Source organism: Haliotis rufescens, unplaced genomic scaffold (genome assembly GCF_023055435.1).
Source record: "Haliotis rufescens isolate VD_foot unplaced genomic scaffold, xgHalRufe1.0.p SCAF_27, whole genome shotgun sequence".
NCBI lineage: Eukaryota > Metazoa > Mollusca > Gastropoda > Lepetellida > Haliotidae > Haliotis > Haliotis rufescens.
The window spans coordinates 4,256,613-4,283,248 of record NW_025963968.1 but is presented as its reverse complement, the minus strand read 5'-3'; positions in this window follow the sequence as shown (position 1 = coordinate 4,283,248).

Here is a 26,636-nt window from a genome sequence, read left to right as displayed (position 1 = left end):
ACAAGGATGGGAGTGTGTGGGGGAGGGTGCTTTGGGGATCGGGGTGGGGGTGGGGGCACTTAACGCAAGTCACGAAGTGAACAAATACTCTGACAGGTTGACATTAGTCTGTTTCCCGGACCCAGAATAAATTAAAAAAGGAGACCAATGTCAAAGTCTAGAATGATTTTGCAAGTCCAGATTGCGTCAGCTCTAGACATTAAGAATTGTTCTGGGCTCCATTTCGATTTTGTTAATTTCATTTTGTAGATAAATAATTAAAAATAAGATAACAATTGCTTCTGGGACTTAATGTCAGGTCGACATGTGAGGTGTCCGAAAAGGGATAGTGGGGGAGGGTGGATTCCTTTCTTGGAAGATCCACATCAATCGGAAACGCGATGTGATTGGACAAGACGAACCGTGTTAGAAACACGCATAACGTCTTTGCGTCTGAATGGGCAAGATAAGAAGCAAATCTTCAGGGTCACTATTAGATTTACAGTTGGGCGATGTGAAAAGAATGAATAATAACGCCTGTTAATTAAAGTAACTGATGTTTACTTATCGTCGAATCAGCAATAGTGCAGCTATTCTTCGGCGCCTACAGATATGGACGGTTAAGAGCGACATACTTAGAGAATAACCAACGAGCTCTACAAGGCACGATGTATTATCTGTCCAAAGAGAATGAATGGTGTTAATCTCGAGTCTTTGCCGAGAACTGACAGTGTTCATCCACAAGGGGCAGATTATCTGTTATTCCGAGTTTCGAATAGGTAATTCTGTATAAATAGTTACTCATTGACATTTTAGGAGACGAAACGTTAACCTTAAGCCCCCGTTACAATATCAAAAACTTTGATAAAAACTGGGTCAAAGTGGGGCTCTTTACACTGATCAAAGACTTTGACAGGCCATCTAAATTTTGGCGGTTATCTCGCCAAGATGAGTGAGTGAGTATGGTTTTACGCCGCTTTAAGCAATATTCCAGCAATATCACCGCGGGGGACACCAGAAATGGGCTTCTCTCATCGAACGAGCGAACGCTTTAACCACTAAGCTACCCGACCGCCCCCTTGCCAAAATGAATGCAGGTGAGGAAGAATGTTTTGCTGTTGTTGTGAGTATTTAGCGTATTGTCATGGTGAAAAGGCGGAGTTCGGGGTAGGCAAAGCCACATATGGTCCCGGAAGTTGATGCAGAGGAGCGCTAGCTTAGTGCCTACAATACTGTTCTCCAAGAGTTGGATACAGAGGATCCCAGTGCCTCTCAGCTATCTAAGAATGAACGTTCAGGTTGCTTCTTGGAAAAGTGAGGTCATACATTCAAAGGCAGGACACAAGACTTAGGGTTTCTTGCATTCTGATTGGCTATAATACATCAAAGTCCATCAAAGTTTGATGAGAAATACGATCGGTTTCTATTCCATCAAAGTCCGTCCAAAGCTTTGTCAAAGATTTTTGACGGTATGTTACACTATCAAAAACTTGATCAAAATGGACTTGGACCAAGTTTTTGATCTGAAGGCATGCAGCTTATAGTTCACATGACGTCGTTACGCCATGAACAATGGATGACATGTCGTATTTTCTCAACAATGATTTTTTTGGTTTGTTTGTTGTTTAACGCCACACTCAGCAATATTCGAGCTTTGTGACGGCGGTCGGTAAATAATCGCGCTTGGCCCAGACAATAATAAATATCTATCCACGCGAGATACGCTGACATGCATCAATCAAGTCACCCGATCCCTTACGACAAACATGAGTTGCTGAAGACCAATCCTGACCAATCTTCCCGAGGCAAGAGAGTTAACTAACTCAAAAAGTCCAGTTTCCTGTACAGTCAGTTAACTCCCTTGCGTCGGGAAGATGATTCTGACCCGGATCTTCACGGGTCTTTTCAACAATGAAGCACTGTGACGTCATATGGCTTCAATTCACCAATCAGCATTGATAATGGCTAAAATGTACATTTTGGAAAGTTATAACACACGACCATTCTATACTGATGGGTAATATACCTCCTTAGATGTCCGTCAGCAATAGAAACCAGTTGCAGTATCTTTACCTCAAAGTATCCAGTTGGGTAAGAAGAATCTGCGCCTTTTTAACCTCCCTGCAAATAACAGTTTCGACTTTTTCCCTGAAATTGCCCGGCATTTTCTTCACCCGAACTCTTGCACTGTGTATCACGTATCGTCGTAACTTATTTTCAATTGCAGTGTGCAACCGTTTGGATCACCATCCATCTCTTGCACCAATCAGAATCAGTACTTTAGATATCCTTAAGATGGAAACTTCCTCCAGCACCTACAGTCGACACATATTGATTACTGTGGTGATTGCGGCAAGTCAGATTCTTTTATTCCTCGTATTTTTTATATATTTTCAATCATGTATTTCATAACGCCAGTAGAAAGATAATCGTCACATCACGTAAAACATGAAACTGTTAATACACTTACATTTCTACATCAATCTTTTATTTATTTATTTATTTATCATCATCATCATCATCATCATCATCATCATCATCATCATTATTATTATTATTTACAGATGAAAATAAACAATGCAGCAAAGAGGGTTTGGGTGATACTGGCACAGTCAGGCTGGTTAGGCTCATCATCAGCTCAGGGCCCTTGACCCCTCTACAAGCAGCCCAGACAGCGAATGGGACTTCTCCCAAGAAGTGCTGCCTAGACAAACCCACTCAGAACTTTTCGGAGAATGTGAAGACTCCCCAACACTGCAGCCTTCTGCATTACCCAGATTGTCATAAGGGCTGCATTCCTGGAAGCAAACCCGGGTACCCTCCCAATGTCAGTCAACAGATTGGGAGGTACCAAACCTAAGGCACCGAGAACAATTGGGAGTCGGACAACTTGGTTCTTGGGATGCAAGCGTGACATTTCGAAAGCGAGGTCAACATATTTGCCTTGTTTTTCCTGAATATTTTATTATTATTAATATTATTATTAATATCATGATGATGCGAATAAACGATACTTCTTCTTCTTCTTATTATTATGATGATGATGATGATGATGATGATGCGAATAAACGATAATTCACCTTAAGCACGAACATCTGATTTGAAGACATTAAGACCTATTACCATGTCTGTTTGACCCCGTCAACCTCATGCGCAGACCCTGAGAGTTGATAGTGAGATGCATCCTTGATGCTGAGGGAGCGGCCGTAGTGGACTTTAGTTTATAACCATGTCTCGTCTACTGCAGTAATTGGGAAGAATGTGTCCAGTAACAAACTGACGTCGATATTTAATCGTGCGTTGGGGTTATACCGACAGAAGAACTCCGGATCTGTAGTCTAGGGAGATCCGACACGATAACACTTTCAACTTTTGAAATTCTCTTGAAGGAAAAACGCATTTTGTAATGATGAATCTTGAATGTGGTGATGCGGGGAGTGAAGAAAGATGACCATATATACATGTGTGCACAGGTTCTGGTGAGTTGAAGGAGAAGGGTTTAATCAATGCCGCTGGAACAGTATTGCATTTGTATCATGGGGCCCGATGACACACTATCAACCTGACATGACCAACACCGTCGGGGCCTGATGACACACTATCAACCAGCAGTGATCCACACCGTCGGGTCCCGATGACACACAATCAACCTGATATGATCCACACCGTCGGGGCCCGATGACACACCATCAACCAGCAGTGATCCACACCGTCGGGGCCCGATGACACACCATCAACCAGCAGTGATCCACACCGTCGGGGCCCGATGACACACCATCAACCAGACATGACCCAAACCGTCGGGGCCCGATGACACACCATCAACCCGACATGACCCACACCGTCGGGGCCCGATGACACACTATCAACCCGACATGATCAACACCGTCGGGGCCCGATGACACACCATCATCCAGACATGACCCACACCGTCGGGGCCCGATGACACACCATCAACCAGACATGACCCACACCGTCGGGGCCTGATGACACACCATCAACCTGACATGATCCACACCGTCGGGGCCCGTTGACACACCATCAACCTGACATGACCCACACCGTCGGGGCCCGTTGACACACCATCAACCTGACATGACCCACACCGTCGGGGCCCGATGACACACCATCAACCAGACATGACCCACACCGTCGGGGCCCGATGACACACCATCAACCAGCAGTGATCCACACCGTCGGGGCCCGATGACACACCATCAACCCGACATGATCAACACCGTCGGGGCCCGATGACACACCATCAACCAGACATGATCCATGACGTTGGGGCCCGATGACACACTATCAACCAGACATGATCCACACCGTCGGGGCCCGATGACACACTATCAACCAGACATGACCCACACCGTCAGGGCCCGATGACACACTATCAACCAGCAGTGATCCACACCGTCGGGGCCCGATGACACACCATCAACCTGATATGATCCACACCATCGGGGCCCGATGACACACTATCAACCCGACATGATCCACACCATCGGGGCCCGATGACACACCATCAACCAGCAATGATCCACACCGTCGGGGCCCGATGACACACCATCAACCTGATATGATCCACACCATCGGGGCCCGATGACACACCATCAACCAGCAGTGATCCACACCGTCGGGGCCCGATGACACACCATCAACCAGCAGTGATCCACACCGTCGGGGCCCGATGACACACCATTAACCAGCAGTGATCCACACCATCGGGGCCCGATGACACACTATCAACCCGACATGATCCACACCATCGGGGCCCGATGACACACTATCAACCCGACATGATCCACACCATCGGGGCCCGATGACACACCATCAACCAGCAGTGATCCACACCGTCGGGGCCCGATGACACACCATCAACCAGCAGTGATCCACACCGTCGGGGCCCGATGACACACCATCAACCTGATATGATCCACACCATCGGGGCCCGATGACACACCATCAACCAGCAGTGATCCACACCGTCGGGGCCCGATTACACACCATCAACCTGATATGATCCACACCGTCGGGGCCCGATGACACACCATCAACCAGCAGTGATCCACACCGTCGGGGCCCGATGACACACCATCAACCTGATATGATCCACACCGTCGGGGCCCGATGACACACCATCAACCAGCAGTGATCCACACCGTCGGGGCCCGATGACACACCATTAATCAGCAGTGATCCACACCATCGGGGCCCGATGACACACTATCAACCCGACATGATCCACACCATCGGGGCCCGATGACACACCATCAACCAGCAGTGATCCACACCATCGGGGCCCGATGACACACTATCAACCCGACATGATCCACACCGTCGGGGCCCGATGACACACCATCAACCAGCAGTGATCCAAACCGTCGGGGCCCGATGACACACCATCAACCTGATATGATCCACACCATCGGGGCCCGATGACACACCATCAACCAGCAGTGATCCACACCGTCGGGGCCCGATGACACACCATCAACCTGATATGATCCACACCGTCGGGGCCCGATGACACACCATCAACCAGCAGTGATCCACACCGTCGGGGCCCGATGACACACCATCAACCTGATATGATCCACACCGTCGGGGCCCGATGACACACCATCAACCAGCAGTGATCCACACCATCGGGGCCCGATGACACACTATCAACCAGACATGATCCACACCGTCGGGGCCCGATGACACACCATCAACCCGACATGATCCATGACGTTGGGCCCGATGACACACCATCAACCAGCAGTGATCCACACCGTCGGGGCCCGATGACACACCATCAACCCGACATGATCCACACCGTCGGGGCCCGATGACACACTATCAACCAGACATGACCCACACCGTCGGGGCCCGATGACACACTATCAACCAGCAGTGATCCACACCGTCGGGGCCCGATGACACACCATCAACCTGATATGATCCACACCATCGGGGCCCGATGACACACCATCAACCAGCAATGATCCACACCGTCGGGGCCCGATGACACACTATCAACCAGACATGACCCACACCGTCGGGGCCCGATGACACACTATCAACCAGCAGTGATCCACACCATCGGGGCCCGATGACACACCATCAACCAGCAGTGATCCACACCATCGGGGCCCGATGACACACCATCAACCAGCAGTGATCCACACCGTCGGGGTCCGTTGACACACCATCAACCTGACATGATCCACACCGTCGGGGCCCGATGACACACCATCAACCCGACATGATCCATGACGTCGGGGCCCGATGACACACCATCAACCCGACATGATCCACACCGTCGGGGCCCGATGACACACCATCAACCCGACATGATCCATGACGTCGGGGCCCGATGACACACCATCAACCCGACATGGCCCAAACCGTCGGGGCCCGATGACACACCATCAACCCGACATGATCCACACCGTCGGGGCCCCGATGACACACCATCAACCAGACATGATCCACACCGTCGGGGCCCGATGACACACCATCAACCAGACATGATCCATGACGTCGGGGCCCGATGACACACCATCAACCAGACATGATCCATGACGTCGGGGCCCGATGACACACTATCAACCAGACATGATCCACACCGTCGGGGCCCGATGACACACTATCAACCAGCAATGATCCACAAACCTTGTCATATAATCGTGGCGAACGGGTTCGAACCCACAATCATAGGTTTCTGGCATTGCCCAAACGACGCAACTCTACACAGGAGAATTCTTTTTTACTTTGAAATGACGACACTTATTCCTTCAAATATTTCGGTTTTCCTCTGTGCCTTAACAGTTTGTTAACTTCTTTTCTGCATGTCAGACATGTATAGCAAGGCAGGTACTTTGGCACGGGGCTTCCAGCTCCACTGGTGGTCAGTACCATACAAATCGCGGTGGCAGTGTAGGACAGAAATACTCCCTAGCCTACTCGTCTACTGCTAATCACCTTTCAGCGCCAATTATCTGGTGGCTTCCCTTAAGTTTCCACCTTTTGTTATCGAACACTTTTGTACATACATATGCTCTCTGCCGCATAGCATTCATTCACCTGATGAAGGAGTAAGCATATGCTCCGAAACGTTGTGTTCCTCATAATAAAGAAGTTGACATCCATAAATTCTCTTCCTTATGTGTATCACTTCTAAATCTCTTTCAAAGACTTATCTGTGAAATGCATTAATGTTTTGTTGGACTGAAAGCAGAGGCCGAATGTCAACCCCAAGGTGCCCGTGAGTGACTGGGTTATATTTCACATCCCTCCGGAAGTCGACATGAGGCTGGGGGGCTCGAAGATTAACAGTAATTGCAAAAAGTATGAAACATGTTTGCACGTGCTGTCTCAAGTGAGTGTCACATGTGCAAGCACGGACTGTTACTTACCCACGATATAATTAAGATATGAAATCATAAAAAAACCTTTATCTGAGCTCTTTATTTGGCCCTGGAGTCTGGCCACTCCAGAAGATTTCATCGCCTCATTTACCCCCATTACGCTTCCATGAAACCGTCTTAATTTAGCTTTTTAAAATAATTTCCGTCAAATTTTCCATATGTGTGAACAGATAACCTACACTCTGTGTGGCGAGAGTCGCAAATATGAAGCAAAAATTTATCATGCCAGCAGGTGACGCCTTATTAAGAGAAAATGAGAAAGAAAATAGTTGTTTCCTGTTTGTGTTGCTTATGATTCTTCATGACATAAGAATTACATCCGGTGTAGCTCCGCAGCACACAGGTGTCACGTGCAGCGCGCGTGCTTAAATTATTCTCAATTGGAAATCCGTGTCGTCTGTCTGTCTTAAATTTGAAATAAAGATGTATTTATTTTCCCTACTCGCTGAGAGAGATATTTATGCATGTGGTCTTTGAAGTGTTGGATATGAATTTCTTGTTTGTACATAAGTCAAAGGACGGTTTCAGTTTACCCCCATCTGAATGCATTTCTTGTACTTACGACGGGAAACAATTGTTCTTACATAATGGGGTCGTTTCAAATCCGGTTTGTATGCCTTGGTGTTAAGGGGTTGATGTTCTGGTAAGTTTAGACTGATGTTCTGGAACCATTTATCACATAAACGGAATACATTCTCATAGGACCCAAACGCCTGAGGTTGTGATGGGATAAGGTTTTTGAAATGCCGTTCTAACAATCATCTCTTCTTCAATGTTTACAACGTATAACCACGCAATGAATAAATGACTCCTTCTACAAGTTTAAAAAAGTTTGGCAAAAAGATATTCACCACTTTCTGGTCCAAAACAAGTGTAAAGGGAGTAGCTTGTTGAGGTATTCAGACATTCGGCGCTAAATGGGGGTCCCTTGGGCATCTTTTACACAACAAAGGAGCATGGGCATATATCTTAAATCATCAACGAAGCTGAAATCAGGACTTATTTTTTTCAGTTTCATTGACTTCTTTAACACAAGACTCCGTTCTCAACAAGACCTTTTGTGCGACCGCCCTCTAATTTTCAACTCGATTAAGACATTTCTTCGCTTCGCCTTTCAGATGGCCAATGTGAAGTAGGAGCTTCGCCCCAGTGATCAGTGAAGTGTCTAAGAGGAGATGGGGGACGGGAGAGAACATGTGGTTGTAGTTGACCCGACGTGTTAGATCGAACGCCCTCTATGATAATATGGCAGAACTGCTGGCACGGTTTGGAAGTCAGACCATTGCTCCTTAGGTAAGTTCACCGAGAACTGGAACCTGAAGTACCGCGTGTGCGTAGTGATCGGTTGTTTGGACATGTTGAACAAATTATGTCCGGGGAAACATTATGGCAGATTATGTGAGATCCTGTCAGTTATACTAGTATGCACTGTCTGTTAACCTTACATTGCCCAAGTAGGCTGCATAGCTGTTAACCTTCCAGGCAGCGTCCAAATATATCGCGTTAATGTTAACCGTATATCTATGTATTCCCTGATAAAGACGCATAATCTCACATTGCACAAGTACGTCGCATATCTGTTAACGTCATAGTGCGCAAGTAAGTCGCATATCTGTTAACGTCATAGTGGCCAAGTATGTCATATATCTGTTAACGTCATAGTGCCCAAGTATGTCACATATCTGTTAACGTCATAGTGCCCTAGTAAGTCGCATATCTGTTAACGTCATAGTGCCCTAGTAAGTCGCATATCTGTTAACGTCATAGTGCCCAAGTATGTCACATATCTGTTAACGTCATAGTGCCCAAGTACGTCGCATATCTGTTAACGTCATAGTGCGCAAGTAAGTCACATATCTGTTAACGTCATAGTGCCCAAGTAAGTCGCATATCTGTTAACGTCATAGTGGCCAAGTATGTCATATATCTGTTAACGTCATAGTGCCCAAGTATGTCACATATCTGTTAACGTCATAGTGCCCTAGTAAGTCGCATATCTGTTAACGTCATAGTGCCCTAGTAAGTCGCATATCTGTTAACGTCATAGTGCCCAAGTATGTCACATATCTGTTAACGTCATAGTGCCCAAGTATGTCGCATATGTGTTAACGTCATGGTGCCTAAGTATGTCACATATCTGTTAACGTCATAGTGCCCAAGTAAGTCGCTTATCTGTTAACGTCATGGTGCCCAAGTATGTCACATATCTGTTAACGTCATAGTGCCCAAGTAAGTCGCATATCTGTTAACGTCATAGTGCCCAAGTATGTCACATATCTGTTAACGTCATAGTGCCCAAGTAAGTCGCATATCTGTTAACGTCATAGTGCCCAAGTATGTCACATGTCTGTTAACGTCATAGTGCCCAAGTATGTCACATATCTGATAACGTCATAGTGCCCAAGTATGTCACATATCTGATAACGTCATAGTGCCCAAGTATGTCACATATCTGATAACGTCATAGTGCCCAAGTATGTCACATATCTGATAACGTCATAGTGCCCAAGTATGTCACATATCTGATAACGTCATAGTGCCCAAGTATGTCACATATCTGATAACGTCATAGTGCCCAAGTATGTCACATATCTGATAACGTCATAGTGCCCAAGTATGTCACTTATCTGTTAACGTTATGGTACCCATAGTCCTGCACCATGACTGTGAAATATATGTATTTGATGGAAAAAAAAATCTACATAGGAATGTTTGCCAATACAAATGGATCATGTCGGGTTGATGGTGTGTCATCGGGCCCCGGCGGTGTGGATCATGTCGGGTTGATGGTGTGTCATCGGGCCCCGATGGTGTGGGTCATGTCTGGTTAAGAGTGTGTCATCGGGCCCCGACGGTGTGGATCATGTCGGGTTGATAGTGTGTCATCGGGCCCCGACGGTGTTGATCATGTCGAGTTGATGGTGTGTCATCGGGCCCCGACGGTGTTGATCATGTCGGGTTGATGGTGTGTCAACGGGCCCCGACTTCATGGGTCATGTCTGGCTAATGGTGTGTCATCGGGCCCCGACGGTGTGGATCATGTCGGGTTGATGGTGTGTCATCGGGCCCCGACGGTGTTGATCATGTCAGGTTGATGGTGTGTCAACGGGCCCCGACTTCATGGGTCATGTCTGGCTAATGGTGTGTCATCGGGGCCCGTCGGTGTTGGTCATGTCGGGTTGATGGTGTGTCATCGGGCCCCGACGGTGTGGATCATGTCTGGTTGATGGTGTGTCATCGGGCCCCGACGGTGTTGATCATGTCGGGTTGATGGTGTGTCATCGGGCCCCGACGGTGTGGATCATGTCTGGTTGATGGTGTGTCATCGGGCCCCGACGGTTTGGATCATGTCGGGTTGATAGTGTGTCATCGGGCCCCGACGGTTTGGATCATGTCGGGTTGATAGTGTGTCATCGGGCCCCGACGGTTTGGATCATTGCTGGTTGATAGTGTGTCATCTGACCCCGACGGTGTTGATCATTGCTGACACGCTGACACCGTACAGTTATATATTGGTCAAATTCAGTGATACCTGCAAAGAATTATTCCCGGATGAATGAACCCAAACGCCCGACCACTGGATCCGTTTGCAGTCAAGTTATCATTCTCAACTCCTTGGGAAGTATGCAACCCAAGCTGCCTACGGGCGCTAGAGGGTTTTCACATACACCTCACATTTTGTGTACCCACTCCCTGCTGGGTGAACAGAGGCACATTTGAACTAAGTCATTTGCCCAGGGTAACACCACACGTTTTGACACTCCGGAGGTCTAAGGCAAGAGAGTGTCAAATTGTTGTTTTGTAACAGTATGTTTGTTGTTTAACTCTGCACTCATCAATATTCCAGCTATATTACTGCAGCCTGAAAATAATCGAATCTGGACCAGACAATCCAGTGATTGACATCAAAAGAATCGATCCACGCAATCGATCCAACCAAATTGCCGAGCCTGACCATCAGATCCATTTGTTGCCTCCTACGACAGCAGCTGTTGGGGACCTATATTCGTACAAGGAATCCCCACTCGTCATGTGTGACAACAGACATCACGGCAAGACAACATGCAACGAAAGCCAGACTAGCAACAAGAACGGGAAACTGACCCCGACAGTTTAAACATGATCTAAAATATCAATTGAGTGATATCAAGGTTATGGAATTTGCATTGGCAAACCGGTGATGTGTTGTTGTTGTTGTTGTTGTTGTTTGTTGTTCGACGCCGCACTCAGAAATATTCCAACCATATGACCGTGGTCTGTAAATAATCGAGTCTGGACCAGATAATCCAGTGATTGACATCAAGAGCATCGATCTACGAAATTGGGATACGATGACATGCATCAACCAAGTCAGCGAGTCTGACCACCCGATCCCGTAAGTCGCCTCTCACGACAAGCATAGTGGCCTTGAAAATGTGCCATGATTCTGACTGACGTGACAGGTGGGGTGAGGTGAAATTGGGTTTAAGGTCGCGTTCAAGACAATTTCGATTATATGGCAACGTGCATGCAAGTTATTTTTGTACGTGCGCGCGCGCGTGCGTGCGTGCGTGCGTGCGTGCGTGCGTTTATTGTGCCCAATGCACCAGTTGCGAATCAAGTTTCCTTTTCGACTTCACAGATGACCGAAGTCGTCTTTGTCGACGTGCTAATATCTAGGGCAGACCTCAACAGTCTTCATTGTTGACTCACTGGGGATTAGTAATAGTTATATGTGCGTGGGCTGGTCGTTATTTTGAATTCCTACAGGATCACGCCCACAAACAGCTCGTATGTCTATGGATTTGTTTAGGGATGGGAACACCAGTGTACTTCCGTGTTAAGTCAATTGAACATCTGTGATACGAACCTTGCGCCAAAGCCATGCAGCGCCTCAAATCTTGGACCAAGTCTCTGGCCTCACTGCAAAAGGAGTAGCTCCTGGACCCAAGGACCACCACCAGGACCCTCCTCCAGAGTCCAGACAACGCCAGGCAGCTGCCCGGGTCCACGTGGATCAACATTGTTATCAACAGTCACTACCCATGAGACGACCGCCTACGTAGATTAGTGGATAGAGCCTCTGCCCTGAGAGTGGAGGATCGTTGGTTCGATCCCTGCCCGTCTCTGTGGTCTAGTGGATAGAGCGTCTACCCGGAGAGTGGAGGATCGCTGGTTCGATCCCTGCCCGTCTCTGTGGTCTAGTGGATAGAGCGTCTGCCCGGAGAGTGGAGGATCGCTGGTTCGATCCCTGCCCGTCTCTGTGGTCTAGTGGATAGAGCGTCTGCACGGATCATGGAAGGCAGGTAGTTCGAATCCCGGCCGCGTCATACCAAAAACGTTCAAAATGTTACTTGGTGTTACCATGCTTGGTGGTCGCATTAAGGGGCTAAAACCAGGACTGGTCGGCTCGGAGTCGGTACACTGTGTCTGAGGGGCATTCGTGTTAAACTGTGGCATGGTATCTCAGGGGGCTAACACTATAAATCCGGCATTAATTCGGACTAATACAAGCAGCTACACACTCAAACACACATCTGCACGTCGTTATAAAAGTGCGACCTTAAACCCCATTTCACTTCACCCCACCTATAATACAAAATCACAAATTATCTTGGATTTGGAAAAAATATATAAACCAAAATCACCGCCATTATTATCACCCATTGATTATTCAGGAGTTTTTTCTTCTAGATTTTCAAATTTAAATTCGACTGCCAAAGTAGCTGTAGCAAGAGCGAGACGTATTCCACTAATAATGTTCCGATATATCTGGACTCCATAATCTGAAACGCTAGTGGAGTTGGATCTAACTATTATAATATTGCCGTTGACCACATGTAATAACCATTTATCTTCCACTGTATTTCTGCGATCCCTTATCGTTTTCATAAGTACATGTATATTAAAAAGTCGCTTGATTCCCGATATTGATCATCACGACTGTATACATACACGTTGTGGTGTATATTGACGCATATTATATAAGAGGATTACCAGGCAACGCGATTAGGCCATCCACTCCTTTCTATAAAGTTGTTAATCTAAACCGAATAAGAACTTGCTTTTAATATAAACATAGCTATATTATTATTGTCATAGAAAACAGTTAGTAGCTGCACCAAATAGTCAGTTTGGTGAATATCCCGTGCACCACAGTTGCAAGTGCGCGTTGTTGATTATATGCAGACATATATCAATGAGTACAATTGCCTGCATATTGGTGCACGTAATTATTACAATAATACGGAAGTCATACCTGCGTAATTCTTTGAATGTACGAGCTATCCCAAGGAAATAGCATCCCTACAAGTACATCTATCTAAGCATAATCCACAGATGCACACACTTAATGAGACAATAATCAAAAACTGTCTGACGAGGGATTTTATTTACCCACTTAGAATGTCAAACTGTACAGTTAAACCTTGAAATGTAATAACATGCCCGTGTAGCCGTTTTAATGGTTGTGTTTCTTCATGGATTTGTGGAATTAATGTTTTTCTCCCTTTTGATAGAATTGTCTATCTTAATGGTTTTGTCTTTCTTGATAGTATTGTCTATCTTAATGGTATTGTCTTTCTTGATAGTATTGTCTAACTTAATGGTATTGTCATTCTTGATAGTATTGTCTACCTTAATGGTATTGTCTTTCTGGATAGCATTGTCTATCTTAATGGCATTGTCTGTCTTGATAGCATTGTCTATCTTAATGGTATTGTCTGTCTTGATGATATTGTCCTTCTTAATGGTTTTGTCTCTCAGTGGATTTGTCTTTCTTAATGGTTTGTCGCTTTACCGGTTTTGTCTTTCTTAATGGTATTGTCTGTCTTGATGATATTGTCCTTCTTAATGGACTTGTCTATATCAATGGTTTTGTCGCGTTAATGTTGTTTTTTTCATTCTCATTGATTTTGTCTTTCCTAATGGATTTGTCGCTTTACCGGTTTTGTCTTTCTTAATGGAAATGTCTGTCTTGATTATATTCTCCTTCTTAATGGTATTGTCTGTCTTGATGATATTGTCCTTCTTAATGGTTTTGTCTCTCAGTGGTTTTGTCTTTCTTAATGGTTTGTCGCTTTTCCGGTTTTGTCTTTCTTAATGGAAATGTCTGTCTTGATGATATTCTCCTTCTTAATGGTATTGTCTGTCTTGATGATATTGTCCTTCTTAATGGTTTTGTCTCTCAGTGGTTTTGTCTTTCCTAATGGTTTTGTCGCTTTACCGGTTTTGTCTTTCTTAATGGAAATGTCTGTCTTGATGATATTCTCCTTCTTAATGGTATTGTCTGTCTTGATGATATTGTCCTTCTTAATGGTTTTGTCTCTCAGTGGTTTTGTCTTTCTTAATGGTTTGTCGCTTTTCCGGTTTTGTCTTTCTTAATGGTATTGTCTGTCTTGATGATATTGTCCTTCTTAATGGACTTGTCTATATCAATGGTTTTGTCGCGTTAATGTTGTTTTTTTCATTCTCATTGATTTTGTCTTTCCTAATGGTTTTGTCGCTTTTCCGGTTTTGTCTTTCTTAATGGTATTGTCTGTCTTGATGATATTGTCCTTCTTAATGGACTTGTCTATATCAATGGTTTTGTCGCGTTAATGTTGTTTTTTTCATTCTCAATGATTTTGTCTTTCCTAATGGTTTTGTCGCTTTACCGGTTTTGTCTTTCTTAATGGAAATGTCTGTCTTGATGATATTCTCCTTCTTAATGGTATTGTCTATATCAATGGTTTTGTCGCGTTAATGTTTTTTCTTTCTCAATGATTTTGTCATTCCTAATGGTTTTGTCGCTTTAACGGTTCTGTCTTTCTTAATGGAAATGTCTGCCTTGATGATATTGTCCTTCTTAATGGTCTTGTCTCGCAGTGGTTTTGTCTGTCTTTCCTAATGGTTTTGTCGCTTTAACGTTTCTATCTTTCTTAATGGAAATGTCTGTCTTGATGATATTCTCCTTCTTAATGGTCTTGTCTCGCAGTGGTTTTGTCTGTCTTTCCTAATGGTTTTGTCGCTTTAACGGTTCTGTCTTTCTTAATGGAAATGTCTGTCTTGATGATATTCTCCTTCTTAATGGTATTGTCTATATCCATGGTTTTGTCGCGTTAATGTTTTTTCTTTCTCAATGATTTTGTCTTTCCTAATGGTTTTGTCGCTTTAATGATTTTGCCTTTCTCAATTGTCAAATCCAATTTTAAAGTGTATACTTTCTTTTGCCCGGCAGTGTATGATGTAATTGATTCATGGTAATAGTGACTTGACTGCCCTTTCCACTGCTTCTTTGTATCATATGAGTGAGTGAGTGAGTGAGTGAGTTGGGTTTAACGCCGCTTTTAACAGTATTCAAGTTATATCACGGCGTGTCAGCTTAATGTTTGAGGAAAGCTCGAAGTGATGCAGGTCTCAGACGTTTACCACTTCGGTGAAACCCACGAGCACGGGAATGGTGCTGACAAACCTAGAAACATAATAGGGGCGAACCGGGATTCGAACCCACAATCATAGGTTTCTGGCGTGTCCAGGGGACGCAACTCTGCACTGCGAATCGCGGCGCCTTAGTCGACTGGTTGTATCATATGATGAGACACAGTACTGGCGACTATCTAGAAGAACATACAGCGTTCTTGTGCCAGCTGTTCAAGAGGTAACTGTGGGGTCTTAGACATTACTGTACGGGAAAGGGGGACCTTATGGGTGCTAGGATACAATTGTGATATGACGTCATGAAGACGTTTGACGTCAACTTACTTCAGTGAAGATCGGGGGCGGTCGGTTAGCCTAATGGTTAAAGCGTTCGCTCGTCACGCCGACGACCCGGGTTCGATTCCCGACATGGGTACAATGTGAAGCCCATTTCTGGTGTCCCCCGCCGTGATATTGCTCGAATATTGCTAAAAGCGGCGTAAAACCACACTCACTCACTCAGTGAAGATCGATATGTCTGATGTCTTGTTTCTCTGTAACAAATGTGAATTGAAGCTTGTGAATTGTGTATTTTTGTGTTCCGAAGATGCTGTAGTTTTAAAATATTATGAAAAGTCGAAATGTTATTTTTCACACACAAGGTCGCTTATCTGATGGTTGGTCACATTTATCAAAACAGGATCAATGATATATGTAGGTACACACAAATCATAAAATATTAATTAAAGTTCGGGGATGCTTATCTTTTTTCCAGGTGTATATATCTGTAACATAGACACATGTAAGTACTAATTAACGAGCATTTCAAAATGTCGGGAATGCCAGTTCTCCTTTGATTCCATTAAACATTACGTAAGTTAATTCACAAAGTAGCATACAGCTTAATAAGAAGGTGTATGCCAGGAATCTGCTCCACGCTTCCTCTTGCAGACATGACCCTGGCTAGCTGACCATGCAGTCGGTGCTCCATTCATAAAATGATTCAGTAGTACGCGACCTGTAATCAAACGAGCGTTCTCGTTCATTTAACGTACTGGGATACTGTCTTAAGACGTCCCTGAACCCATATGAAAGGCTTGGGGATTAGGACTGGTTATGAAGCATATATGGAATTAATTAAAACTCTCCTATACTTCATACACGCAGCAGCGGGATTTGATGAACTGACACGTTAATAAGGTTAGATGTAATATCACGTGACTGTTTCAATCTCGCGAGATGATGATTCCCAGATAATATGTATTTTTCACGCTGCCATTTTTTCTGTAAAACAAGCTGCCGTTTTGTATGAAACTCTCCCTTTTTTGCTATGGTAGGTGTACATTCACACATCATGGCAAATTTACATTTGATAAGTACACTATTCCAGTCAATGGTATGTTTTCGTGTCTTCACCGATTTTCAGTGATCGCTTCAAATAATTTTGTGAACAATGCTATTTTGCCCTTACCGCCCACAGGAGGATCACGACTGGGTGAGTGAGTGAGTATTTGTTTACGCCGTGTTTAGCAATATTCCAGCAATATTCACGACGGGGGACACGAGAAATTGGCTTCACACATTGTACCCATGCTAGGAATCGAACCTGGGTCTTCGGCGTGACAAGCAACCGCCCAGGAAGATCACGAATGAATGAATGAGCATTGTTTCACGCCGCTTTTAGCAATATTCCAGCAATATCACGGCGGGGGACCTCAGAAATGGGCTTCACACACTGTACCCATGTCGGGAATCGAACCCGGATCTTCGGCATGACGAGCGAACACTTTCACCACTAGGCTACCCGACCGCCCCGGAAGATCACGAAGATCAGTATGATACTACATAATAAATAGAACATAAATATTTTCTTTTCAAATGGTCATGCTATCTTAATTTTCACTTTTGACTTTTTAGGCCACTCGTTGAAATAAACACGTTATTTAACAAGTCAAGCGGATTGACGGCTCAGTGGGCAGTGCGCCAACCGTCATGCCCGAGTTCTATTTCGATAATGAGACGTGTATAGATTGTTTCTATGGTGGGTGTAGCTGGAATACTGAAAATATAAAGAACGTTTATCACAGTGATGCAAATTGTCTTCAGATTACGAACGTAAGGAGAAGCCATCACTGTTCCAGTGCCAGTCGATGTTAGAACCAGCGACACAAAGAAAGCCATTCATCAGCCTGACTAGTTTGGACTGTTAAAGAGACAACCATTTTGGACTCATTCACAGACTTCCCACTCCACAAGACGCCGCTCTCAAAGACCGACAGCGGCGATGTATTGGAAACACATCGCCTGACTTCTTCAGCGTCCTCGAGAGACTTGACCGAATCTTTTACCAGAATATCACCGATCAGTAATTATCATTACCTTATAGACCTGGGGCCAATTTCACTCTTAAAAAGTTTTCTTGCAGCAAATCTGTGCTGCCGTTCTCTGAAGGGACGCGTTTTCGATGGGCCAATTGCTGCGTCTTTCTGCACTGAAGTAACATATTTAGGTTTAGATGCAAACAATTCAAGGAGTGCCATTCTCTACACATCTATCAGACGGCGAGGACGTGGGAGGGGGGACCTGCTTGATTAGACCTGCGCCAGGGTCCCTCGTGGTGCCACAAGCTCGTGCCAACTCCCGCCCAAATCAGCAGGCCTTATAAACGCTGGGATTGTGACGGGAAATCGATAAAATTGCGTTTAATAATATTTGTATATGATGTTATGTGAAAATTGTCTTGTGGTTTGCGGTTAAATGTGCATTCTTGTCCGCCAATTACGCTGGGTTTATTGAATGACGTACGTTTACCTACCCCGGTCAAGAGTTGGACGGGTTGGTGCTGATAGACCCAGGGCCATCATCGGGATGGATCTTTCCATCCTGTTACAAGGGACACATCTCTCACAGCAAGTTGAAGAACCACACATTTTGGTTAAAGGATACACTGTAAGCCCCAAGGGGGTGGGGGTGGGGGGGGGGGGGGGGGGGGGGGCGCACGGGTGGCCCAGTTGTCTAACTAAGGCGCCGCGATTCGCTGTGCAGAAACGCCAGAAACCTATGATTGTGGGTTCGAGTCCCGGTTCGCCCCGATTATGTTTCTAGGTTTGTCAGCACCATACCCGTGCTCGTGGGTTTCACCGAAGTGGTAAATGTCTGAGACCTGCATCACTTCGGGCTTTCCTCCCACATTAAGCTGACACGCCGCGATATAACTGGAATACTGTTAAAAGCACCGTTAAACCCAACTCACTCACTCACTGTAAGCCATGGCAAACTTACCCTCCCTGTTTATTCGACCGACAAGTGGATAGGGCTTCTGGTTCGACAGGTCCGTAGTTTGATCCCTAGACACGTCACACAACGAAGATGGTACTTGTTGTGGGGTTTCCCATGCTTGCCGTAAAAGGCGACTATGCTTGTCGTATGAGAAGCGACTAACGGGATCGGGAGGTCAGGCTCGCTGACCTGGTTGATGCATGTCAGCGTATCCCAATTGCGTAGATAGCTGGAATATTGCGGCGTTAAACAACAAACAAACAAACACGATTTGCTGTGACGTCAAACCTCAATTTCACCACTACTCTTTGGTTTTTCACTCGCCCTATTATTATCCATTAGCAGCCGATATAAGGGCCAGTAATTCCTCTTGTAGCGGCCAGCAAACGGGCATTACCAAACAATAGCACCCAATTGCCGGGCACAATAAGGAATTCAACCAAAACATTTCATGGAACTCAACATTTTACAAACACAGCTTAAGAAACAACTGCTCTAATTGTTATACAGCTCTATTCGGAGGAACAATAACGTTGATTATCATACCACGGGTAAAACAAATGGTTCGCTATAGAATAATTGCTATATATCCTTTTTCATCATATCCGGAGTATTATGAAGTTACTACGTCTGCAATGATTTTATCACGAGGCATGAAGTTTCGCGCTAGTGCTCTCCACTGCTGGTTCGACTTCTCCCGACTGCCAATGTTGCATAGGGAATACTGAACATGGTCGAACGTCCAATTAGAATTTGTCGATAGAGACGACAAAAATAAAAACGGACGAGATGGATAGATATTTCATCTACAAGGAGAGCATGGGATCGAGCGCAGGCGCTCTACCGCTAGACCAGTCAGTCCCGGGTCAGGCAGACTTGGCACTAACTTCGAAGAGCATGTTTAGGAAACGGCCGTGGGTGATTTATCTACCGGCAAATCGATACTTTAGTTTTCTTAGTGGAATGAGAAGTATGATGTTTTTATAAGGCTTATGTCGTTTATGTCTGAAGAGCGAAAATTAACACACGGCCTTTGCGACATAGCGTTCAAGAAATGCTAACGCTTGCATAACGGTTTCAAAAGCAGCCAAACTGGGATCGAGTTGGTTGATTTGACACTCGTGGGTTTCCGTCGTCAATCGTTGTCTCTAACTTGGCGCCATTACCATCAATAAGTACAATATACTGTAAATATTTCCCAACTCGCTCTCATCACAAATATTATTTCAAACTTTTCTCCTTCCGAAAATACCGCTGCAAATATCGAACTCAGCTTCGTTCCAAAAATACCGCATTTCTCGAACTCAACTCGGTCTCAAGGTACCGTATTTCTCGAACTCAGCTCGGTCCCAAAGTACCACATATCTCGAATTCTGCTTCGTCCCTGATTAACGCATACATCTAACTCAGCGCCTTTGCAAAATACTGTTCACATATATCGACGTAAACCCCAATCCTACCTATTCATTCCACTGTCTTGAACCTCGAAGCATCAGTTACTCCGAGTGTTACGCATGTTCGAGACAAGGGTAGAGCGTATTTGTAACAATAGTCCTTGGAAAGTTTGTTTGTTTGTTGTAAGTCAGTGAGTGAGTTTGGTTTAGCGCCGCTTCTAACATTATTCCAGTTATTTCACGACGTGTCAGCTTATTGTGGGAGGAAAGCCCGATATGATGCATGTCTTAGGCGTTTACCACTTTGGTAAAAAACCCACGAGCATGGGTATGGTGCTGACAAACCTAAAAACATAATCGGGGCGAACTGGGATTCGAACCCACAATCATAGGTTTCAGGCGTAGCCAAGGGACGCAACTCTGCACAGCGAATTGCGGGGCCTTGGACGACTGGCCCCTCCCCGTGCCCCCCGAACCATGTGTGTAACCCCATGGTAGTGTAACGCGGGCTTGATGAGTCGTTAGAACTGTAGTGTTCCGTCACGCACAAAGCCAGCTCCTCAAAAAACACACAAAACAAATAACAAAAACAGACAATAATATACAGAACATAATGTACGGACGCACAGAACAGGATGGTGGGGAGAGTACATATACCTATTTCATGATGGACAATAAATATTTTGTGATATTGTTCATTATGATAAATTATTGTAACTTATTTTCATGACACACCTCATGCTTTACAACACAGGAGACAAAAATGAGCATACAGGCTTTAACCACGTCACACTAAGCCATCAACCCCACTACATAAACGTATATATATAATTTAACAACTGTTTTTTATTGCAAAATATGTTCATTCCAGAGACTAGACGTTTTTCTAAGCGTTTGTGTACAAGACGTGTAACTATTGATCATGGAAAGATCATATTTTACGTTGAAAAATATGAAATCAATAGAGATGAATTATTTGAAAATCTAAATAACGATAATGATCCTTTTAAGAACATGACAAATGAGGTAAACGTCCTTTCCATAATGTCAAATACTGTTCCCAAATGTTATTAAATTATAAAACTGTGCATGATATAATATATACCTCTACAGCATTGGTAATGTGACCATAATTATGTGTGTGTGTGTGTGTGTGTGTGTGTGTGTGTATATATATTTATATATAATATTTATATATTTATATGTAGAGATATATATATATATCAACTTTCAATATTAGTTCCATTTATTCTTGTTTGTTATTGTGCTTGTTAATGTAATGCAGGAAGTTTTGCAATCTTTCTCAAACTATGGAATGTTCTTTGTAATAAATATCATGGTTTATATGTCGTCATTTTCATATTTGTTTAAACTAAATATAAAACTGTTACAGTGGCTGTGAATAAATTGCAGCCATTTTCTTCGAACCACATACAAACTTTCCATTAAGTTGTAACAGGTTTTTGCATGGAATATTTCTGAAAACAAATAAGTTGGGAACGTGTGAGGATGTTGTGATTTTCTTTTTGTCGGCGGAACAATGGATACCTCGCGATTCACGGCCCCAAGACACGCCGTGATGATTGTCGTAAAACAAACACACTAACGTATCCTCATTTCGGAATGCCACCAAATACGCCAAATCACCTGCCGCCACGCAAAACGCGCTGGAATTGTAAACCGGAAGTCGTGAAAATATTTCTAGCTCCAAATTAAATTTGATACCCAGATTTAGATCACGAGGTCACATGATCCCCCACAATGCACCTGGCGCCGTCCGTCATCGCTCGGTGATTGGTTAGCCAGCGCACGTTCCCCCCGCACGCGACTCTCTGCTCGCAGATTGGTGGTCTTGAGATCAGGTGGTACCGCCCATGTTGGCAAATTCGAGATTTGTGGTTGCTTATTTATTTTTTTATATTTTCAACGTGTTTTGTATACAGTGTAAATGACACTCGTCAGAAGATTGTAGTTTATTACAAACAGAAGACAAAATACGGAGAAAGATTTTGAGACACTCCCCGTTGGAGTTATCAGTTTTCCAATCAGTCTGTGCTACGATTACACAGGAAATGTTAAAGAGGTTTTAATGTAAACACTTAAAACATGAAATGGAGGCATCTTTCACTTGGGAGTGCTCGTCCTTTTTTGTGCCTAATAACTTCTTGAGATTGAAAAAACCCTAAACCCAAACAGTCGCCATCTTTACCGTTGGAAAATGGTCTCTTTCTATTTTCAACTGATTTACCGTTAATCACGTATACTGTTATTCAATGCTTTTCTGTCGTGGTCAAACATTACTAAGATTGTAGACTAACCATTATAGAATGCTTATTCAAATATTGTTTGGTAGAGGAGAGGCGACTTCTGTACATTTCGAACATTACTATTGACGCTCTACTACTCTAAAACACGCACCTGCTTCCATCGTAATCTGAATGCTCACACTGTTGACCATTTGATCCAGGTCCGATAACTCTTCAGGCCACCGTCTTACACATATGAAAAGTAAATCACAGAAGCACGAGGTCAGACCTACTTATATAATCATCATCTTTTGTCACATATAACTGACTACATAGTTAATGTCTAAGTGAATAAAAAAATATTGTATTAAATTTTATTAAATTGTATAGCTCATTCCGTCGTTTCACTCCACTCTCTCACACACAAGCGAAAGGCTAGACAAAGTATAAACTATCAAACTCCGTTCTTGTTTACATTTGTTTTCATATTTACAAATCGTCTTTTTGTATGTGCAAACACGTTTACAGAGGATTTAAAGTGTCTAGATAGCGTCGTGAAGGGCTTGCGGTTTAATGGGATTACATTGTAATTGAAACCTAAAGCCAGCCAGGCGCATCAGAGATTCTTCACTTGTATATTATTCCACAGCAAATACTATCGCGCCAGTAGTGATTAAGGAGGCTGGTCAAGCATCGTCAATACCCCTCTGGGTGTGTACTCACTGCGTGGTATGTTGACGGTGCTGGTCAAGACGCAAGGTCAGTCTGCACTGTACATGAGCGGGTGAGTATAGTTTTACGCCGCTTTTAGCAATATTCCAGCAATATCACGGCGGGGAACACGACAAATGGGTTCAGACATTGTACCCATGCAGGGAATCGAACCTGGGTTTTCTGAGTGAGGAGCGAACGCTTTAACCGCTAGGCTACCCCACCGTCCCACAATATGCATGACTATAGGGATGTTCCATTATACTTCAATAATAATTAAGACGTGACTACAACAGGGAATATGTTCCTATACAGGCAGGAATGGAAACTTCAATGTTTTCTTGTCCGGCTAAAATGTTTCTGTCCGCGGAGTAACGGACAGGCAGCTACGTCTTGTGAGTGAGTGAATGAGTTTGCTTTTACGACTTTTGCTTTTATTAATTATTTGTTCACATGGTGAATCGAAACATGACTTTCGTTATGCGAGCCAACGCTTTAACCACACATCTTCCCGAGGCAAGGACGTTAACCGACTATAAAAGTCAAGTTTCCACCCTTGCCAAACTTGGCTGGAATTTCCAGGCTCGATCGTAGCGCCACCAGTGGCTATTACGAGTTATGTCCCTTCTATGTCCATCCTAGTGACCAGTCAGATTCCATCTCTCATATCACTTGCATTTGCTTCGAATAAAATGGTGGCGTCAAGACGATCTGATCGATTATCTAGACTATTTTGTTATAAAACAGGCCTAATCCAGCGATGTGCATAAAAAAAACGTGAAAAGATTTGGAAAAATATATAACGCCCAGTTGGTTGTACACATGCTTTGCAAATCCTGCAGTGGACCGAAATCTGCATGTTGAAATCCATGTTGTTTACAAAGCGGATGTCTAGTTCGTTACGCGATTTTGATTGGACTATGCATAGACTCGTTAGTCCAGCCAAAATGTAACTCCTGAATTCCAGCCAAGTTCGGCAAGGTTGGAAACTGGACTTTTACTGTTTACGACTTGCCTGGGAAGATGTAACCACAAGGCTACCGGTGCTTCCGTTTATTACGCAGGCTGCGCTTGCCACATACAGTACCACTTCCGGCGGCAAGGAATAGGCGTGTATGAATGTTTTGTAAACAACCCGTTCCGTGATATCATTAACCATAACATTGCCATTCCTCAGAAACACATAGCTAAATAATAAATTCAAAACCTACAGCCTGCGTCTCCAACCTTGTGTTAGTTCCACACTGCGCCACAACACGAGTGATTGTGAGCGTGACGCGACTCAACAGCTGCGCACACGGCCTTGTATTGTTTTAAAGAATTGCTTCATTTTATGTGAGAACAGGTGCCCTGCTTCAAAGAAAACGTTTACTTGAAGAAATTATTTTGTGTTGGTTGTTTCCCACCTGGCGAGTGGAGACATAGTGGGTGGCTGGCTGCAACGCAGAATGAAGGAGACTGTGATGCGGATCGTTTATGTTTGTTAATACCTTGGCCATTCAAACCGGAGAGAGAGAGAGAGAGAGAGAGAGAGAGAGAGAGAGGGAGAGAGAGATGTGGTGGGTTGTTAATATGTTTGCCAATTAAACCGTTACCGTAAGAGGGAGAAAGAGAGAGGAGAAATGTATGTTTGTTAATTCCTTTGCTTATGAAACCGTTACCGTAAGAGAGAGAGAGAGAGAGAGAGAGAGAGAGAGAGAGAGAGAGAGAAAGAGAGAGAGAGAGAGAGGTGGGGGGGTTGTTAATATGTTTGCCAATTAAACCGTTACCGTAAGAGAGGGAGAAAGAGAGAGGAGAAATGTATGTTTGTTAATACCTTTGCTTATGAAACCGTTACCGTGAGAGAGAGAGAGAGAGAGAGAGAGAGAGAGAGAGAGAGAGAGATCATCCAGATTTCAACAAACCATCCTAATTCAGACACATTAAATCAATCCCAAAGTCTTCTCCTAAAGTCAAAGGCGACGTTGTCCCCATTAGAAACTAAAAAATACATGTGATCGATTTGTCCTGTGTCATTGGCCACAGACACGGCGTCGCTGAGTATGTCGGCGGTTTGTGACCAATTGACTGTTTCCATGCTCACAACTAGTTCCGTTTGTGGTAAACGACTGTTCAGCAGACTAGATCCCGTCTTTAGATAAACGTACACAAAGTCTCTCATTGAAACATTGAATTCATAAACGCTACAATTTATTCCATGAGATGACGGACGCTAGCGTCTGCTCCTAAATGAACAGCTAGCGGCAAGTGATGAGTGGAACTTTTCAACATCCTTGCTATGCTTCAATCCAAGCCATCTGACCCTCTTGGTGGCTGTTTCATCTTGTATATGTGGTTTCCCATGTCGGATTAGCTGGAACGCCGCGACTTATCTCAGACGAGTGTGATTGGTGGCAACTTGGGCATTATACGGACGATTGGGTGATCGCCTGTCCCTTCTGGCGATGTGTGCCGTATTGTCGACATGAACTGCGTTTGAAAATCTTGGACTGTAAATTGCGCACCAAGTGCTTGAATTACCAGTTCCACGTAGAGACATTTTTTCGTTGAATGGGTTATTTAGTTGAGTGCGGCGCTGGGATCAGAAGATCAAACGCCACTGGAACGCTTGTGGAGTCCAACTATCGCGGAACGGTGACTCGGACATGATGAGTAGAATACGTCTTGCTCTTGCTCCACAACTACTTTGGCAGTCGAACACCAATCTGAAAATCTTGAATAAAAAATCCCGACTAACCAGCCGGTAATAATACTTGATGATTTTGATGTGTATTTTTAAAAATCTGCCATAATTTGTGAATTCATTTGTGAATGGTATTGTCGAAAGGAAGCACACATCATATTTCCACAAAGGAAAGTATACACCAATGTTTGACCGTAGCTTGTAGAAACTGCAACGTTTCAGCTAAGTAACTTGTTGATAACGTATGAATTATTTTACTCAAATCCAATTTGAAAGTGTATACTTTCTTTGATCCGGCAGCATATATAAACTAGTGTCCAAAAGAAACGATACCAACTTATTTTCAAAATTGTTTTTTACTAAGTGAATTGTCTAGTATGAAAACATGCCAATTCGTATTGCACATCCCAAACACAGCATAGTCGATAAAAAATACCGGGAACACGTGATCACTTCCGGGGAAAAACGTAAATTTCGTGAAAGTGACATTTCCCTCTCTAGCATGTTCTGCACGTGCATAAAAACTGTATAAAACGGCTGATCAGACACGTTG